Raw genomic sequence first — 13,494 nt, 5'->3', positions numbered from 1 at the left:
AGGCAATAGCTTCAGCTGCCCACAGTTAAAATGGCTGCAGCCAAATTTTTGCAGCATATTTGGCAAGTACAGAATCACAGTATTTATAAAATATACAAAGTGGTTGGATAGAAGCATCAAAGTATTTTATTACAAAGTATGTGAGCAGACTGCCGTTTCTCTTTAAGCATGTATTCTGTAGTGTTTGTAGGCCGGAGGTGCTCTGCCTTAGCACTCCTAATAACAAATGTGGAAGTTGGAGGCCTACACATTCAGTTGCCATTAAAGTGTAACATCCAAAAGCTTCAGCAAAAATGTGTTTTTGTTTTTTGAGCAGAGCTGGAATGAGTTAAAACTTAGAGGATACAGACACCTATTTAAACCATTAGGAAGGATTATAACCTCTTGTAATGTTTGTAGTACTGTTTGCTCTTCCTGTCAGACAACTCATCCCTATTTCTTGCCTAGTGTCACAGGGACAGGAAGTGAGAGAAAATGTACTCAATGGTGTCACATAGAGAACCTGGAATTTTAACTCCTCCCCACTCTATGCAAAGCAAAAAAAGAAATCTCCTAGGTGTTAAAATGTTTAATAAATTGTGCTAGTTGTAGTTAAATGGCAAGCAAGCGTACCTGTATTATTGATATTGCATTAACTCCTCCTACACAATGGCTGCCAAAAAAACATGTTCCCTGTGACCTGACAGCAGCTTCATTCACTGCCCCTGCCAGTGATGAACAGATTCTTTTCAAGTCCCTGGAATCCTCTGTGTATGCCAAGGATCTGTTTAGCCTTTCCAAGAAAATGCCTGGCCTATAGTTCCATTTGATTTAATGCATCATTTTTATACTTGAGTATGTATCACTATTAATAACATTTCCCTTCACATACAGGCTATTGTAGCTTTCTGCCATGTTTGGTCATAGTGCAAGGCTGGGTGAGGTGCTTATGTGTACAGTGTAGCAGCCAAGTCTATATATGAGTGACTCATACATTAATGTAGTAATATTATCTCCCTCCCAAGGCTGCATCTCCAGTGTTTAAAAAAAAAAATCTTAATCTTCACTCGCACATCAGACACTCTAGCTCTGGGATCATTATACTATAATCGTGCTATCTGCTCTCATGCTCGCATTTGCTCTTCCAAAAACTTAGACACACTAGTAACCGTAGAACAAGTGTATATTAAGCAGCACTTCGCCCTGTGACTGCTGCAGTTATCATATTGCTAGGTGGCTGCATGTTTGGACACATCCTGTACTATCAAAACACCCCTGCTATGATGTAAGCAGTGTTTATGTATTCATCTTTTTTAGGGCCCGTTCATACTAGAATGCAGTGCGGGAGAGTTCATTCCAGTTGCACTGCCGTTACAATCTACTGCGGGGGTCAGTTGAAAGTTAACGACACCCCAAACAAAATGCGTTTGCCTGCACCAGATCGCATGGTACAAAAGTACCATGCCATGTGGTTGCCATGCATTTCAAAAAGTGGTACACTCGCTTTGGAGCGGTCCGATTTTCAGCCCATTTAAAATGAATGGGCTGAAATTGCACTTCACAGAACTACATGTGAATCGGACAGAAACCACAGAGCTTTCCTGTCCGATTCAAATGCAGTTCCTAGTGTGAATGGGCCCTAAAGTTTTTTTTTTTACTTTTAACCTGAACGATTGGGCCCCTTTCACACTTGCACTACCTGGTCCGATCAGCTAGGAATATGTGAACAGATTCCTTGCTGAGGTGGAGCACTTCTGTACCAGTTACATTTTTTTTCCCCCTGATTTTTAGATCTATGGCTGACTGGATAAAAATAGACTTTTCCATCAGACAACCCCGATCCATCATGTTTAGGTCCAGAAAAAGCTGAAAAAGGACACGACCTTTTTCGGTTCTTTTCTGCAACTGGGCAGACTTGGAGGTGATTGAGCGTAAACGAATGCACCTATACAGTATAGACTTACATGGAGCTTCTGATTGGGTATTTCTAGGTCCGTCAGAATTTTCGAAAGAAAAAGTCAGATGAAGTCCACACACGATTGGAATATCTGATGGAATGATTCCGTCTGACCTTTTCTGCCGGAAAGTCCGAACGTGTGTACACAGCATAACAGTGTAAATTTGCTGTCCCCTCAAAATAACTCCACACACAGCCACTAATGTCTAAACCGCTGGCAACAAAAGTGAGTACATCCCTAAGTTAAAATGTCCAAATTGGGCCCAATTACCAATTGTCCCTCCCCAGTGTCATGCGACTCGTTAGTGTTACAAGGTCACAGGTGAGAATGGGGTTCAGATGTGTTAAATTTGGTGTTATTGCTCTCACTCTCATACTGGTCACTGGAAGTTCAACATGGCACCTCATGGCAAAGAACTCTGAGGATCCGAAAAAAGAATTGTTGCTCTACTTAAAGATGGCCTAGCTATAAAGAAGATTGCCAAGACACAATCTAAACTGTAGCATCGTGGCCAAGACCATACAACGGTTTAACAGGACAGGTTCCACTCAGAACAGGCCTCGCCATGGTCGACCATAGAAGTTGAGTGCACGTGCTCAACTTCATATCCAGGGGTTATCTTTGGGAATTGGACGTATGAGTGCTGCCAGCATTGCTGCAGAGGTTGAAGGGGTGGGGGGTCAGTCTGTCAGTGCTCAGACCATATGCCGCATGCTGCATCAAATTGGTCTGCATGGCTGTCATCCCAGAAGGAAGCCTGTTCTAAAGATGATTCTTGCAAACCGTTTTCTGAATACAAGCAGATTAAGAACACGGATTAATGGAGCCATGTACTGTGGTCTAATGAGACCAAGATGAACTTATTTGGTTCAGATGGTGTCAAGCATGTGTGGCGGCAACTAGGTGAGGAGTACAAAGATAAGTGTGTCTTGCCTACAGTCAAGCATGGTGGTGGGAGTGTCATGGTCTTATGCCGCGTACACACGGTCGGAGAATCCGTCGGAATGCGTCTTATCGGACCGTGTCGTCAGATAATCTGACTGTGTGTGGTCTGCATCGGACTGATTCCATCCGAATCTCCGTCGGACCCAATTTTCCAACATGTTGGAAATATTTCCCGACCAACTGGGCCGGTCGGACGTAATCCGATCATGTGTAGAGAATTTTGATCGGACCAAGTGCCACGCATGCTCAGATCAAATTCCTACATCAAAGCTATTGGCTACTAGCCTGAATCTAGTCCCATCGTAACAAAATTACGTCATCACGTTCTGAAAGATCGGATTTTTCGACAACTTAGTCCGACCGTGTGTATGCAACAGTTTCGGACACAATCCGTCGGACTAAATCCGACTGACAAAATCCGACGGATTTGGTTGGCAGAATCTCCGACCGTGTGTACAGGGGCTTAGACTGCCTGAGTGCTACCGGTGTTTCATCAGATTAGGCGACCCGTCACAATTTGTAACCGAAGTGATGTTTGGTTGCCACCATCTTCCTAAACCCCACACTCCTCCACAGTAAGGATACACTCAGAAGGGGACAAGCAGACATATTGTTACACCCACTGGATTTTTGCATTTTACACTTTATATAGTTAAAAAAAAAAAAATATATAGTGAAATACAGTACTTGGAACTCCCTCTGACTGTTTAGATGTTGAATTTTAAAAGAAGCGGCAAGCCTGCTGATCTCCCAGGTTTAAAAAAAAAAATGTAAAAATGCAAATCTCCGGTGGATGTAACAATATGTCCGCTTGCCCCCTTCTCACGGTATTCTTACTGTGGATGAGTGCGGGGTGAAGCAAGATGGCAGCGATGCAACGCCACTTCCATTACACATTCTGATGGGTCGCCTAATTTGACGAAACACCGGCACTGGGGAGCTACAGTTCATTGAGGGAACCATGAATGCCAACATGTACTGTTACATACTGAAGCAGAGCATGATCCCCTCCCTTTGGAGACTGGGCTGCAGGGCAGTATTCCAACATAACCCCAAACACCTCCAAGACGACCACTGCCTTGCTAAAAGAAGCTGAGGGTAAAGGTGATGGACTGGTCAAGCATGTCTCCAGACCTAAACCATATTGAGCCATCTGTGGGGCATCCTCAAATGGAAGATGGAGGAGCACAAGGTCTCTAACATCCACAAGCTCCGTGATGTCGTCATGGAGGAGTGGAAGAGGACTCCAGTGGCAACCTGTGAAGCTCTGGTGAACTCCATGTCCAAGAGGGTTAAGGCAGTGCTGGAAAATGGTGGTCACACAAAATATTGACACTTTGGGCCCAGTTTGGTAATTTTCACTTAGGGATGTACTCACTTTTGTTGCCAGCGGTTTAGACATTAATGGTTTTGTCTTGAGTTATTTTGAGGGGACAGCAAATTTACACAGTAATACAATCTGTACATTCATTACTTCACATTGTAGCAGTTTAACTGAATAGGCACGATTTCAGCCCCACAATTCAGTGTGAGTTGGGGCGATTTGAAAGACATCTGTGCGGGTTCATGCACAGATGTCTATTGAAATCAGCCCCGAAGTCGCTAAAAGTAGCGCAGGAACTACTTTTGGAAATCGGCGTGGTGACGCAAAGAGCTATGGGGGCATGTCCTGATGTGAAGGCAAGAGGACGTGAGAGCTCAGTTTTTCCAGGCTGAAAAATCCTTGGCATTTCTCCTGAACTAGGCACCATCCAATGAAGCAAACTACAGGGCCAAGCACTCCTATGATGCATCAATGCCGCCCAGGAGATGTTTGTCCAAGAAACGTCCGTCTCCTAAGGTTCTGGGCTCCCGGGCACTCACACGTGCGCTGACCATCTTGCCTTTGGGAACCGAGCAGGTTGGGTCAGTGCAGACTGATCTGCGGCTACTGCTGGACATGGAGCAGGATGGAGGCAACTCTCTGCAGCCTACAGGATGGAGCAGCCAGTGGCCACAGCCTTCACAGCAGCCATAGAGGAGGCCATAGAGTACGGTCTCATCAGACAGGACCTTGAAGTACAGGGGCCGCGATACTTATGCAGAAAATCGTATCACTGATATAGAGGATACTGCGGCCACCACTAATCAAAATGTTGCTAAATTATAATGCACAGTTCCAGTATGGATGGCGGGGTCTGAGGATGCTGAGAATGAACTGAGCCGCAAAAACGGGAGAGTGGCGGGTCTTGCAGAGGGTCAGAACCCTACCAGCTTTGCTGAAAAATTCTTTAAGGATATTTTCACTTTACAACAAGTCTCCTCTGCATACATTGTGGAGTGTGCCCACAGGCCCGAGCTGACTGGTCAGAGACTGCAGGGCATGCCACCAAGGACGTTCCTAGTTCGCTTCCTGAACTATCGTGACAGAGACCTCATCCTTGCTAAAGCTAGGACAAAAATACAGCTCGCATTTGAAACTGTTATATTACATTCTTTCCGGATTTTTCCGAGTTGCAGAGGCGTTGACGCACATTTGTGGAGGTACGGAAAAGGCTGGGAGAAAAGGGGATCAACTATGACATGTTATAACCCAGTAATCTTTGTGTTGAATATCGGGGCTCAGTGACATTTTTTGATGTTCCCTCGGATGTTTCTGATTGGCTGGATACCCTGGATTAAATTTCTCTTTTGAGAGGGAACGGGTCAACTGTTTTTGTTTTTCTTGTGAACCTGCAATGTGCAAGCCGTGCACATCCTGGTTACCATGTCTGAACATGTGAAAGATTATTCCTGTGTGTTTTCTCAGATTGCTTCACTGATATGTGTCATTATAGCGGGTTGCATATCCTGGTCTTGCTCAGTTTACTGACCTCCTCCAATATGCTGCTTTCAATACATGACTACTTAGTGTTCCATATCTGAAAGTCTGCGTGGAGTTCAGAATCCTGGGTGTTCAAGAACTGTGTTGTCAGACTTGACTTCTCCCCCTCCAAACACCCTATTTTTCTCCTACTGGAGTTCATGGAGTGAATCTTCAGGAAGTGCACTCCAGTTTTTGAGTTTTTTGTTTTAGGATTTTACTTTTGCTTTTATGCTGGTGTGACAGGGACTGATAGACTATTTGATGAGACTTGTTTGATTTTTGTTACTTTTCTTTTGTTTTTCTTCTGGGTTTTCCTCCCTGATTATGAGAATGGTGGCATCCAGAAGCAAACGGTATTGTAATGTGTGTGTGTTATTGGTGTACCTGTATTCTTCAGCGTGATGCATGACTTTGTGTGACACAGGACCTTACTTTTGACCCTAGGCTGCCATCTTGTGGCCTTTTTGAGAATTACAGTCATGTCTTTAAATGTTAGTTATCTCCTGGAATGACAAGGGACTTAATTCTAAATTCAAGAGGGCCTTGGTGTTAAAACCCCTTAATGCACAGCACTATACATGCCACATTTTCTTCCTATGCTAGGGGTGTGTCAATGCTGCTACATCGATCATTGCCCTGCTCCTATAGACAGTAATTATCGATCCCGGGGGACGATGTTTAGTGATATTGATAGATGCCTTTTTCGCATTGCTTAGTTCTGGTTAATATGTATATTTCTCCTCTGTTTTCTGGGAATATCCTGTATGAGGTACTGGAGATGCTTGCGCCTCATGTCCCGTTTAAGTTGCTTGTGGCCGGTGATTTTAATATCTTAGACTATATACAATGAACACTTCAAATTCACATAAGACCCGTAATCTTGATTTCTTTCACTGGGCAGAGGCTACAGGTCTTACTGAACTTTGGGTCTATGAGGGCTTGGCATCTATCCCCTGGTTGGGTGGGGGGAGCCCACTGTGGAAGAAGTTTGGCAGCCACACATTGACACATATTGACAGATTAATAAGGGATCAGCCACAATGCAGATTGAATGGGATGCCTTCAAGGAGCAACTAGGGGGATGTGTATATATCAGCCATAAAAGCCCTTAGAAAGGAGTGCAACAGTGTAGAGAAACACCTTCAGGATTTAGAACAGGAATGTGCACGTACCCTGACTTGCCCTCTCCAGACACATTGGCTAGGTTGCAGTTTGCTAGGAGGAATGTGTCTGTTCATTATCAAGACATGGCTACCTGCCATCTGAAAAAAGAGTGCAGAGCACATTTTTGAAAAAGGGGATAAAAATAATAAACTATTGGCTTTATTGATGTCGGTGGATACATCTGACCTTAGTCCCTTGTATCTTTTCCCCAGCTGGAATATTCTTAAATGACAGAGGATATTTTACAGGCATTTGAATGCTTTTATAGGACTCTGTACTCAGTGTCATGTGATGTGGAGGACCTTTTGGCCCAGACAGTATGCCAATAGAGTTTTACCATTGGTATTCGGAAGCCCTTGCACCAGATTGTTACAACTATATGTGCACTGTTTCCAGGAGGAGAGCCTTCCTTGTTCCTTTTATGAGGCCCACATAGTACTCTTAGCCAAGCTAGATAAGGATCCACTACAGTGTTCTTCATACAGAACTATATCGTTATTAAATATGGATTTCAAAATACTGACTAAATTGCTGGCTACTAGATTTGTCGCTTTTGCAGCATGTTCTTTCCCCTGACCACACTGGTTTGATGCCTAAGAAAGCCACTGATATAAATCTACGGAGGGTTTTCACGCATACTCAGTTAGGCCCAGATATTTACAGTGGTAGGATATTGGTCTACCTTGATTTGGAAAAGGCTTTTAATTCTGTGGATTGGAAATATGTTTACAGTGTTGAAAGTGTTTGGCTTCGGCCCTCACTTTAGAAAGCACTCGTCAAGGATGTCCTATGTCCTCGGGGCTTTTTCTATCATGATTGAACCCTTGGCTGCAGCTTTAACCGCTTCCACAAAGGTGGGGGTATAACTGTGGGCAGCTTAAATGAAAAAACAGCTGTATATGCCGATGACATGGTTCCTTTTTTTTTTTTCCGAGACTCTGAGAATTTCTTGACGGTGGCATTGGACATCTTAAATTCTTTTGCAAAATTTTCAGGACTAAAAGTCAGTTTGGGTAAAATCCCAGATCCTCCTACTCAGGACACCGTCTCCTAATTGTAAGGTTCCTGCCAACTGCCCCTTGCAAAAGATAGAAGTGATCAAATATCTGGGTCTGCATATTTCCAACTCGGTGTCAGGTTTTATTGCATTGAATGTCAATCCACTTTTGTTAAAGCTCAAATCTAGGCTTCAGGCATGGCAGAATTTACCTTTTTTAACACTCATGGGTAGGGTGAATCTATTGAAGATAGTTTTTACCTTTTTTATTTTTATATATATTTCGGAACTCGCCTATATGGATACCAAAATATATGATCAAGAAGATTAATCAGCTGGTAAAGACTTTAATTTGGCAGGGGTGTCTCCCTCAAATCAAACTCTGTGTGTTGCAATTGCCGTGGAACCAAGGGGGGGGGCTGGTGGTCCCTGATTTCTATAGGTACTTTCTAGCGGGTCAGCTGGTCTTCACCCATAGATGGTTTAGTCTTCCTGAGGATGATGCTGCTAATGCCCTGGAGACGGCTATTGTCAGCTCTTTTGAGGCACTGGCACATCCGTTGCTACGTGGAAATAGGGCTCCGTATAACGTTACAGTATCCATGCATGCAACTGGTAGGGCATGGGTGGTGGTTAATAAGTTAGCAGTGCTACAGTGATTTCCCCTCACACACCGTTAGAGGAATCCCAACCTGATACACTTCTTTGAATACCCTGATCCAATTATCTTGACTAAATATGGTATTAAAAAACTGAAGGATATAGTGGGTAATGGGAAACTCCTACAGTTTGATACTCTGAAAATTAAATTTCATATCCACAATACTCAATTTTTCCGTGCAGTTTAGACATGCGTACAATGCCCAATTTGGCGATACCAGTCTGCAAATGAGTGATCTGGAATCTTTGCTCAGAGAAGACGATTTAGAGAAGGACCTGACTACTATTTACAAATAGTTGTTTACAGTGGCTGGTAATCTTCTTTCATAATTTAGAGAGGCATGGGAGGCAGTGTTCCCCCAGATGGATGGGGATGACTGGGATTATATTTGGGATATTTACTTTTCCAGACTGGTGTCAGCCAGGGATCAGCTTATCCAATCTAAATTTTTACATCGCGTATACCTTACTCCTGCCAGATTAGTTAGAATGTTCCCTACCCAGTCGCCCTGTTGCTGGTGTTGCACTTCATCCACTGCAGATCTCTAACATCTAATCTGGAATTGTGTAGTTATCCAAGTTTTTTGGGCGCCGAGTCAGAGTGTATAGAGGTTACTGCTATTGATATACAGCGAATAGTGGAGTTGTGTCTCATAGGACTAGTCGACGCCCATGCTCCGAAATGAGTGACACATACTTTGTTGACAATTCTACTTTAGTACGCTAGGAAACTAATTAGGGGTGCACCGAATGCGTTTTCTTGTGCCGATACCGAAAATGAAAAATACACTAGGCCGAAACCGATGCCGTAACAGCACCGATACTGAAAGTGACTGTTTTTAAAAATATTTTTTATACAGGAGACGGTCAGAGACTGGGGATATGGTACAGGAGATGGTCAGAGACTGGGGACATGATACAAGAGATCAATGCAGCCTCACCAGTGTTGCCCCCCCAAATTGCAGGCAGCCTGTGCAGGGGAAGCGAGGAGAGCCGCCGCCTGGTTGATTAGAGTGCGGGAACATCACAGCATTCATTTCAGTAGCTGTGTGTTCCCAATCCTGGGACAGGTGATCCGTCTATCAAAGTTCCCTGGACAAGGGGGGGGGCTGTATGTGACGGCACACGGTGGGGAACACAGCTATTGAAATGAAAGCTTTGATGTTCCCAGCGCTCTAATCAACCAGGCGGCAGCTCTCCTCTCTTCTACTCTATAGGAATTCCCACATGATAGGCAGCACCAGGGGCAGGAGGTGGAGCCCAAACACGCTCCATTATCTGCCGTTTTTCTCTTTTGGCAAATTGCTGAAAAGGCCATTGGATAATAAATTTAAAAGAGGGAACAAAAGTCCTGGGTGGCTTAACTCCAATGTAAAAATGCATATAAAGGCAAAGGAGAAGGCCTTCAAAAAATACAAGGTTGAGGGATCATCCTCAGCATTCAGACTTTATAAAGAATGCAACAAGAAATGTAAGGGTGCAATAAGGACGGCTAAGATAGAACACGAAAGACGCATAGCGGAGAAGTGCAAAAAAAATCCCAAGAAATTCTTTAAGTATGTAAACAGTAAAAAAGGAGGACAGACCATATTGGGGCCCATAAAGAACGAGGAGGGACATCTGGTTACAAAGCATGGGGAGATGGCGAAGGTATTGAATTCTTCTCCTCAGTCTTCACAAGGGAATCAGGGGGGGGGGCCTTCAGTAACCAAAACGGCAGTGTTTATCCTTAGTGACACTTCACAGGAAGCACCTCCATGGTTAACAGAGGACTGAATTCAAATTAGACTTGGTAACCTTAACATTAATTAATAAATCACTGGGACCAGATGGCTTGCACCCGAGAGTACTTGGGGAACTCAGTCAAGTAATTGTCAGACCATTGTGGAACATATTCCAGGGGGTAATATTAGGGGCATTAGTGGTAGGGTAACCAAAGCACATAAACCCAAGGTAAGTATAGTAGCAAGTCCTAGTTGCAATCTCAGAACACCCAAGAGGATAGTATGTGACAGGTCAAAATATAATAATGCATTAAAGTGTTTGTTCACCAATGCCAGAAGTCTGCCAAGCAAAATAGGTGAGTTGGAAGCTCTGGTGCATCAGGAGAGCTATGATGTAATCGGTATTGCTGAAACTTGGCTTCATTACTCACATGACTGGGCTATTGATATTCCTGGCTATGCACTCTTTCGGAAAGACAGAGTAAAAAGGAAAGGTGGAGGGGTCTATCTGTATGTGAGAAGTGATCTCAAAGCGAGTGTGAAAGAGGACCTGGTGGATGGAGAGTGAGTCTGAAGCATTATGGGTGGAACTGCATACAGATGTGCGTAGTTCAAAGTTAATCATTGGCGTTTGTTATAGACCACCCAGTGTTAATGAGGAGGTGGAGACTCAGCTTCTTGCACAAATGGAAAGGGCTGCAAGGGCTGGGACGGTGATAATAATGGGGGATTTTAACCACTTCCCAACCGGCGCATGACGATGTACGTTGGCAGAATGGCACGGGCAGGCAAATTGGCGTACAGGTACGTCCATTTGTAATTGCCGCCCTGCCATCGCGTGTGTGCCAGTCGGGACCTCTGTGAGTCCGGTCGCGGGTCCCGTGGACTCGATCGCCACGGGGGGAGTCTGAACGGATAAATGCCGGTGTAAACAGCATCTCCCTGGTCTGCCTAGTAACAAGTGACACTGATCTCTGCTCCCTGTGATTGGAGCAGAGATCAGTGTTCACTAACACACAGCCCAGCCCCACACAGTTGGTAACACGCCCCTAGGACACACTTAACCCCTACACTGCCACCCCCTAGTTAACCCCTTCACTGCTAGTGTTATTTACACAGGAATCAGTAGATTTGTATAGCACTGATTGCTGTATAAATGACTGGTCCCAAAAATGTCCGATGTGTCCGCCATAATGTTGTAGTCACAATAAAAATCGCTGATCGCCGCCATTACTAGTAAAACAATTTATTAATACAAATGCCATAAAACTATCCCCCTATTTTGTAAACACTATACATTTTGCGCAAACCAATCAATCGCTTATTGCGATCTTTTTTTTAATTTTTTTTTAAATTTTTTTATATATTTATTGTAGCAAAAAGTTAAACATAATGCGTTTTTTCTCAAAATTGACGCTCTATTTTTGTTCATAGTGCAAAAAATAAAAACCGCAGGGGTGATCAAATGCCACCAAAAGAAAGCTCTATTTGTGTGGGAAAAAAAGGACATCAATTTTGTTTGGGAGCCACGTCGCACAACCGCGCAATTGTCAAAGCGACGCAGTGCCGAATAGCAAAAAGTGGTCTGGTCTTAAGCCAGCAAAATGGTCCAGTCTGAAAGTGGTTAAATACCCAGAAATTGATTGATTGGAGTAATGGCACTGTTGAAACAGTTAAGGGCCAGAAAATTATAAACCTATTACAGGACAATTTTATGGTCCAGTTTATTGAGGCCCCAATTAGGAATGATGCTCTGTTGGACCTGGTAATCTCAAACCATGCAGAGCGTATTACTAATGTTCAGATAAAGTAACCCCTGGGTAGTAGTTACCATAACATGATTTCATTTGATGTCAGCTGTAAGCAAAAATCACATACAGGAAAGATAAACACTTAATTTCAAGAGAGAAAAGTTTCCAAGGATGAGGGCTGCTCTCCAGGACTTAGACTGGGAGAGAATATCGGCATCAATTGGCACAGAACAGAAATGGGAAAGTATATTCCCATGGGCAATAAGTTTAAAAGGCTAAAAACAAAACCTATGTGGCTCACGGACAAAGTTAAAAAAGTTATAAACTAAGAGCTTTTAAAAAATATAAAAATGAAGGAACACTAGTGTCATTTAAATGTTACAAAGAATATAACAGAATATGTTAAAAGGAAATCGAGGATACAAAAATTAAAAACGAAAGACAGATTGTAAAAGATAGTAGGACAAAACCCAAAAAATTCTTCAAATATATTAATAGTAAAAAGGTCATGTCTGAGCATGTAGGCCTTCTACAAAATAATTTGAGTGGTTGACTGGGGACAAGAAGAAGGAAAATGTATTACCGTATATACTCGAGTATAAGCCGAGATTTTCAGCCTCTTTTTTGAGGCTGAAAGTGCCCCCCTCGGCTTATACTCGAGTCATCGCTGTCTGCCCGCTCGATCAGCGTGTCGAGCAGACAGACAGCGGCCATTCTATTCAAAAGCCGCGCCTCCGGCTCCGCCTTCGCCTGTGATAGGCGGAACACTGAATTTCCCAGCAGCCTGTGTTCCGCCTATCACGGACATCGTATCATCCTCGTACTACGGACGAGGATGATACGACGTCTGTGATAGGCGGAACACAGGCTGCTGGGAAATTCAGTGTTCCGCCTATCACAGGCGAAGGCGGCGGCGCAGCTTTTGAATTTTACAATGGCCGCCGACGAAGAGGGCACGGGACGGAGGCAAGGCACGGCACGGCACGGGACGGGACGGGACGGGGGCAAGGCAAGGCACGACACGGGACGGATGCAAGGCAAGGCACGGCACGGGACGGAGGCAAGGAGGCAAGGCACGGGACGGAGGCTCGGGACAAAGGTAGGCTGGACACACACACACACACACACACACACACACACACACACACACACACACACACACACACACACACACACACACACACACACAGGGATGGATGGAGACACACACAGGGATGGATGGATGGAGACACACACACAGGGATGGATGGATGGATGGATGGAGACACACACACACAGGGATGGATGGATGGATGGATGGAGACACACACACACAGGGATGGATGGATGGATGGACACACACACACACAGGGATGGATGGACGGACACACAGGGATGGACGGACACACAGGGATGGACGGACACACAGGGATGGACGGACACACACACAGGGATGGACAGGCATGTCTCACCCTCGGCTTATACACGAGTC

General features: G+C 44.3%; 1 protein-coding gene across 4 annotated transcripts in view; it reads left to right on the top strand.

The window, feature by feature from the left end:
* MLF1 (myeloid leukemia factor 1) overlaps positions 1–13,494 on the top strand; it is a 125,566-nt gene that overhangs the window by 74,725 nt on the left and 37,347 nt on the right. The gene's annotated exons all lie outside the window — the stretch shown is intronic.

Source organism: Lithobates pipiens, unplaced genomic scaffold, assembly GCF_037356315.1.
Source record: "Lithobates pipiens isolate NorthernLeopardFrog02 unplaced genomic scaffold, aLitPip1_a1.2 Scaffold_18, whole genome shotgun sequence".
Taxonomy (NCBI): Eukaryota; Metazoa; Chordata; class Amphibia; order Anura; family Ranidae; genus Lithobates; species Lithobates pipiens.
This window is presented reverse-complemented; position numbering and strand designations above follow the sequence as displayed.